The 7,707-nt window shown below is 35.4% G+C and overlaps 1 pseudogene; it reads left to right on the top strand.

Annotated features, from left to right (window-relative positions):
- The first annotated feature begins 7,040 nt into the window (after positions 1-7,040).
- LOC129061154 (uncharacterized) lies at positions 7,041-7,190 on the top strand (annotated as a pseudogene).
- The last annotated feature ends 517 nt before the right edge of the window (positions 7,191-7,707 follow it).

Below are 7,707 nucleotides of genomic sequence, written 5' to 3'. Positions count from 1 at the left end.
AACAAAGTGAACCCAAGGAGGTGCATGCCAAGACACATAATTAAAATACAAAAGGTTAAAGACAAAGAGAATCTTAAAAGCAGTTAGTTAACTACAAAGGAGCTCCTGTAAGATCTTCAGCTGATTTCTCAACAGAAACAGCAGGCCAGAAGAAATTGGCATGAAATATTTAAAGTGATGAAAAGCAAGGAACTACAACCAAGATTACTCTATCCAGCAAAGCTATCATTTAAATTTCTAAGGACAGATAAAGAGCTTTCTAGACAAAACAAAACAAAAACAACTAACTAATGGATTTCATCACCACCAAATCAGTATTATAAGAAATGTTAAAGTGTCTTCTGTAAAAGAAGAAAAAATAATAAAAAATATGAATAATAGCACCTTAATATGTAAAGTGAATCTTGATTGACAAAAAGGGAGAGGTTGACAGTAATACAGTCATACTAGCAGATTTTAGTATCACATGCATATCAATAGATGTATCTCCTCGACAGAAAGTCCACAAGGAAATGATGGCCTCAAATGACAAACCAGATGAAATGGATTTAATTGATATATTCAGAGCATTCACCACAAATTATCAGAATATTCACTTGTTTCAAGTGCACATGGAATATTTCCTAGGATAGACTACATGTCAGAATACAAAACAAGTCTCAATAAATTTAAGAAGATTAAAATCATATCAAGCATCTTCTCTGATCATGATGGTATAAAACTAGAAATCTATCACAAGAAAAAAACTGAAAAGCATACAAAAACACAGAGGCTAAAGGGTATGTTACTAAAAAATTATGGGTTAACAATAAGATCCAGGAAGAAATCAAAAGATACCTTTTAAAAAATGAGAACAAAACAACACAAAATCTATGGGACACAGCAAAAATAGAAATGAGAGGAAAATTCTTAATATTACAGGCCTATCTCAAGGAACAAGAAAATCCTTGAATAAACTATCTAACTTTACACTTAAAGGAACTTGAAAAAGAACAGCAAAGCCCAAAGTGACTAGAAAGAAGAAACTAATGAAGATCAGAGAAGAAATAAATGAAATAGAGTCTAAAAACACTATACAAGTCCTGGCTGCTGTGGCTCAGTTGGTTGGAGCATCACTGCATAAATTGAACTGTCCAGGGTTTGATTCCCAATCAGGGCACAAGCCTAGGCTGCAAGTTCAGTTCCAGTTGTGGTAGATATGAGATAAAACTGATCAATAGCTCTCTCTCACAACACTGTTCCTCTCCCTCTCTCTCCCTCCCTTGCCATCTCTCTCTTAAAAAAAGGAAAAAGCAATAAGATCAAGAGCTGGATCTTTGAAAACATAAACAAGGTTGAAAAGCAATTAACCAGGCTAATCAAGAAAATAAAGAGAGAGTAACCAAATAAATACAATCAGAAATTAAAGAGAAGAATTAACTAACACCAAAGGAGGGAAAAAAAGGATTGTAAGACAATATGATGAACAACTCACTATGTGCCAATAAATTGGACATTGTGGAAGAAATGGATAAATTCCTAGAAACATACAATTCTTCTAAAACTGAATGAGGAACAATCTGAGAATCTGAATAGACAGTTTCCAACTAGTAGAATTGAAACTGTAAGTAAAAAAACTCCCAACAAACAAGTCTTGGAACAGATTGCTTCATAGGTGAATTTTACCGAACATTCCAAAAAGAACTAATACCTATTCTCAAACTATTCCAAAAAATTTAAGAGGAAGGAAGATTTCCAATGTCATTTTATGAGAAAAGACCCAAGAAAACCAAAATTATCTTCTGGAGGGAAACTCCCTTGTAGTATAGGCTTCTCCTGCTAGGTGAGTGTTCTAGGACCCCATCTGTACCAGAGTACTGGATGGTGGTATTGTAAGAAGCTGCATTCCATTTCAGTGGACTTTTATTTTTTTGAAGACTCTTTCAACACATTTTCTCATTTCATGATTGGTGATTTACGAACGTATCTGTCCACCCCGCACTGAGTGTTCAGCAGTTTTTGACCAAAAATGTCATGATTCCCAGGCCCTACCTTCCTTAGCCACCTGATCTCACCTCCAAATGACTTTTTTTTTGTTTTCCTGGATGAAAAAAGTTCTCAAGGGGAAACATTTTGCCAATGTGGAAGAAGTGAAACAAAACAGCAGACACACTAAGAGGCATCAGAATCAGCGAGTTCAAAACCCGTTTTGAGCTGTGGAAGAAACATCTTGACAGGTGTATTGCATCAAATGGAGAGTGCTTTGAAAGTGACTGAAGTTTAAACATGTAAGAAAAAATACAGAATTGTTATAAATAAATTCTGTAATTTTTTGGTCTCCTCTTGTGGATGCAGAAAAAAACATTTGCTAACATCCCTTGCCCGTTTATGATAAAAACTCTCAGCAAAGTAGAAATAGAGGAAACAAACATACCTCAACATAATAAGGCTGTACATGAAACCCATAGCTAACAATACACTCAATGGACAAAAACTAATTTAACTATTAATCTGGAATAAGGCAGGGATGTCTGCTTTCACCACTCTTACTCAGTATAGTACTGGAAGTCCTAGCCATAGCAATCAGACAATAAGAAGAAATAAAAGGTATCCAATTTGGAAGGGAAGAGGTAAAACTGTCGTTATGTGCAGAACTTGATACTGTATACAAAAAATGCTAAAGATTCCACCAAAAAACTACCAGAACTGATAAATGAATCAGTAAAGCATACAAAATTAATATTCAGAAATCAGTTGCATTTCTTTAGACCAATAATAAACTATCAGAAAGGGAAACTAAAAAAAAATCCCATTTACAATTGCATCAAAAAATACCTACAGATAAATTTAACAAAGGATGTAAAAGACTTATACTCAAAAAATTATATGACACTGAAAAAATAAATTGAAGAAGACATAAATAAGTGGAAGCATATACCATATTCATAGATAGAAAGAATTAACATTACAGTGTTCATATTATGCGAACCAATCTACAGATTCGATGTAATTCTATCAAGACACCAATGGTATATTTCACAGAACTAGAACAAATATTCCAAAAATGTATATGAAACCACAAAAGGCTCCAAATAATCACAGAAATCTTGAGACAGAAAAGTTGGAGGAATGATGCTAGCTGACATTGAACTATACTATAAGGCCATACTAATCAAAACAGCATGGTCCTGGCATAAAAAGAAACCAGACATATGTGTCAATGGAACAGAATAGAGAGCCCAGCAATAAAACAAGGCCTTTTTGGACAATTAATATTTGACAAAGGCACCCTGACTGGTGTGGCTTCGTGGGTTGGATATTGTCCCATGAGCTGAGGGGTCTTGGGTTTCCTTCCCAGTCAGAGCACATGCCTGGGTTGTAGGCCGGGTCCCTGGTTGGGGATATGTGAGAGGCAGTTGATTGATGTGTCTCTCACACATTGATGTTCTTCTCCCTCCTTTTACTTCTCTCAAAATAAATAGATAAAATTTAAAAAATATATATTTTACAAAAGAGGCAAGAACATACAGTACAGTAAAGATGGCTTGTTCAATAAAAGGTGTTGGGATAATTGAACGGGTATGAGCAAAAAAATGAAGCCAGACCAACCGCCTTCTTACACCATACACAATAAACTCAAAATGCATTAAAGACCTAAATGTTGTACTTAAAACCATTAAAATCCTAGAAGAAAACACGGAGTATAATCTTGGACATTTCTCATAGCAATATTTTTTCTGATATATCACCTTGGGCAAAGGAGGCAAAAAAAAAAAAACCCCACAAATGATACTATATCCAACTAAAAAGTTTTGCACAGCAAAGGAAACCATAAACAAAATTAAAAGATAACCTACTGAAAGGGAGAACATATTTGTCAGAGATACACCTGATAAGGGGTTAATATCCAAAATAACTTAACATCCAGAAAAACTTACAAAACTCAACACCTAAAAAATAAATAATATAACTTAAAAATGGGCAAAGATGCTGAATAGACACTTCTCCAAAGAGGACACTCAGATGGCCATTAAATTTATGAAAAGATGATCAATGTTACTTCAATTAAAATGACAAAATAAAACCACAATGATCTAGCACCTCACACCAGTCAGAATGGCTATCATCAATAAAACAACAAACTGTTGGTGGGCATGTGGAAAAAAGGGAACCCTCATACACTGTTGATGGGAATGTAGATCTATGCAGCCACTGTGGAAAGCAGTGTGGAATTTCCTCAAAAAAATTAAAAATGGAACTACCTTATGACCCAGAGAGTCTACTTTTGGGAATATATCCACAGAATCCTGAAACACTAATTTGAAATAATATATGCATCTTTGCAGCATTATATTTTTAAGATTTTATTTATTTATTTATTTTTAGAGAGGGGAAGGAGGGAGAAAAAGAGGGAGAGAATTATCAATGTGTGAGAGAAATGTCAACAGGTTGCTTCTTAGATGCCCCCAACTGGGGACCTGGTCCACAACCTAGGCATGTGCCCTGACCAGGAATCACACCATCAACCTTTCGGTTCTCAGGCTGATGCTCATTCCACTGAGCCACACCAGCCAGGGTCTTTGCTGCAGTATTTACAATAGTTAAGCTAGGGAAACATCCCAAATATCCATCAGTAGATGAGTGGATAAAAAAGCTGTGGTACATTTACACAATGGAACATTACTCTGCTATAAAAAAGAATGAAACCTAAGCTTGTGTGACAGCATGGATGGACTGGAAAGCATTATGCTGAGTGTAATAAGCCAGTCAGAGAAAAAAAAGTACTATGTGATTTCACTGATATGTGGAATCTAATGAACAAAACAAACTAACAAACAAAATAAGCACAGACTCATAGGTACGGAGAAAAAACTGACAGCTTTCAGAGGGGAAGGGTTCTGGGGCTGGGTGAAAGGTAAAAAGATTAAGGAAAAAAACTCATAGACACAGACAACAGCCTGGTGTTTACCAGAGGGGAAGGAGAGTGGAGGGAGGTAGAAGAGGAACAAAGAAAGGTGATAGAAGGAGGCTTGACATGGGGTGTGGTGAGCACACAATAAAATATATAGATGATATATTATAGAATTGTACACAAGAAATCTATATAATTTTATTAATCTATGTCACCCCAATAAATACAACAAATATAAATATAAATACGAATAATAAAATGACAATAAGTACATACGTATCTATCAACAGTTATTTAAATGCAAGCTGATTAAATGCTCCAATCAATCAGATAAGAATGGATAAGAAAACAAAACCCTTACATGTGCTGTCTTTACCTATGCTGTTTACAAGAGACTCACTTCTGATTGAAAGACACACAGAGACTGAAAATAAAGGGATGGAAAACAAAACAAAACAAAACAAAAGGCTGAGATAGCAATACTTACACAGGACAAAATAGACATTAAAACAAAGGCTATAACAAGAGACAAACAAGAACCCAGCAATTTCACCTCTGGATATTTACCTGAAAAAACCCAAAACACTAAATTGAAAAGACATATACAATAATATGTTTATTACAGCATTATTTACAATAGCCAAGAAATGAAAGCAACCTAAGTGTACATTAATAAATGAATGGTTAAAGAAAAAGTGGTGCATATATATAATGGAATATGATTTAGCCATTAAAAAAGAATGAAATCTTGCCACAGGCAACATGCATGGATCTAGAGGGTATTATACTAAGTGCAGTAAGTTAATCAGAGAAAGACAAATGCCAGATGATTTTACTTACAAGTGGAATCTAAAAAGAAAAAAATTAAACCAACAAGAATAACAGAAACAGACTAATAGATACAGAGAGCACTTTGATGGTTGTCGGATGGGAGAGGGGTGGGGGGGATGCACGAAAAAGGAAGGGATTTAGAAGTACAAGTTCATGGTTACAGCGTAGTCGTGGGGATGTAAAACACAGCCTAGGGAATATAGTCAATAGTATTGTAATAAGTATATATGGTATAAAATGTGTATGAGATTTATCAGGTTGATCACTTCATAAGTTATATACCTGTAAATGTCTAATCATGGGGTTGGACACCTGAAACTAATGTAATATTGTACTTCAACTATAATTTATAATTTTTTTAATTAAAAGAACAATATCATTGACATTCATTTAGGATTGTCTACGTCTTCTGAATTCTTGGCCATATTTAGGATTGTTGATCACATACTCAGTCAGGCACTCTTTATATTTTCATTATTCACTCTGCCCACACACATACACTCTATACTCTATTCAAATCTGTTACGAGGCATCATGGATTATTCCTGATCATGCCTCCATCTGTATGGTCATTTTGAGACCATTTACTTGTCATTTTCCCACCCTCACTCCAGAAAAGGGCTGTGTCTTCTCCAGGGTTATTTACCAGGTCTGATTTCTGCACAGAGGGTGGGAAATAGCAGTCTTTTGGTTGGTCAATAGCTGACTTGTTTGCCCAGACTCCTAGTTTCAACACTCATCATATTGAGATTATAACTTTTTCAACCAGCAGGTACCTTACACACCAGATGGCTCTCTGCTCCTGCTTCTCTCAACAGGATCTTTTCATGAGGCTATTATATGGCTTGCTTGTGGCATCACAATTAGTCAGAGGTAAAATGAAAAGAGAAACCAAGCCTTCTGGTTTCACAAAGGCCTTTCCAGTTAATCTCGAGTCATCTCAGTTATTTTATTTAATCTCATTAAAAAGAAAAATGTTGCTTAATGTGACTAATTTAGACAATATAAATATTATTTCAATTTCAATGGATATTTGTGGAAATAATGTTTTGTAGACACATGTTTACTTCATCTTATAAAGCACAGCAGAATTTCTGTGTGGTTGCAAGGCTGGGTGTCTGCTTGCCCGCAGAAGTTATTATTAGAGGGAACTAAATAGTCTGAATGCCATCAGCCAGGCGCCATTAGGATTTTGAGGTGAATAGGCTTTGATGGTGGAAAAGAGTCAGGTAAAAGAGGAGGAATAATGAAAAGCAGAATAATGAAAATGAGAATTAGTCCTCTATTATAGTATTTTCAATTCTATAATGTTGAAATGATCACTTCTCGGCCTTTTGGCTAAGATCAAGTGTAGTATAATGTTGAAATGCCATCTATTTAATAACCATGAGCCTGTCTCAGAAGATTCCAAATCTGTCTCTGTGCTGGTATTTCAAAGATAGTTTTGATGTGAATTCAGATATTCTCCAAGAGACTCTGAAGGGAACACTCTCTGGCAGCAAGGCCCGCCACCATTACCAATACCAGAGGGGGCCTCCAATCAGACCACAGCAATTAGAATAATAACCCTGCCTTTCTGATCCAGCTCCAGTCTTTCTTTTGAAGTCTATGCAATATCTGTCAATCTGTTCTATTGAATCCTACCAAATCTAATTTCTACAGTGAATGATCTTATCTCTATCTTTGATCTCTTTCCTCTTATCACCTAAGAGTAAACATGATTTTCTACAGTTCGGTTCTCCTGGACCATCCTTTATTGTGGCTAATCCTTTGCAATATACCTTAGTCCCTTATAATAATAATGTTCATTTTTGATCTTAGACCACTGTTTCCTGTCATATTTCCATGACATCACCTATTGGTATTTACATATTTATTCATACGTTCCTGTCTCCTTCCTCACCTTGTGATCTACCAACCCCATGGACAAGAACACACCTTCATATAGGAATTCAAGATATAAGGAAAAGAACACAAGATCTGAA

The sequence above is a fragment of the Pteronotus mesoamericanus genome, unplaced genomic scaffold (assembly GCF_021234165.1).
Source record: "Pteronotus mesoamericanus isolate MK-2021 breed Mesoamerican mustached bat unplaced genomic scaffold, CSHL_Meso_final scaffold_54, whole genome shotgun sequence".
In the NCBI taxonomy this organism is placed as follows: domain Eukaryota; kingdom Metazoa; phylum Chordata; class Mammalia; order Chiroptera; family Mormoopidae; genus Pteronotus; species Pteronotus mesoamericanus.
The sequence above is the reverse complement of the archived record's forward strand: the minus strand, read 5'-3'. Positions and strand labels throughout refer to the sequence as shown.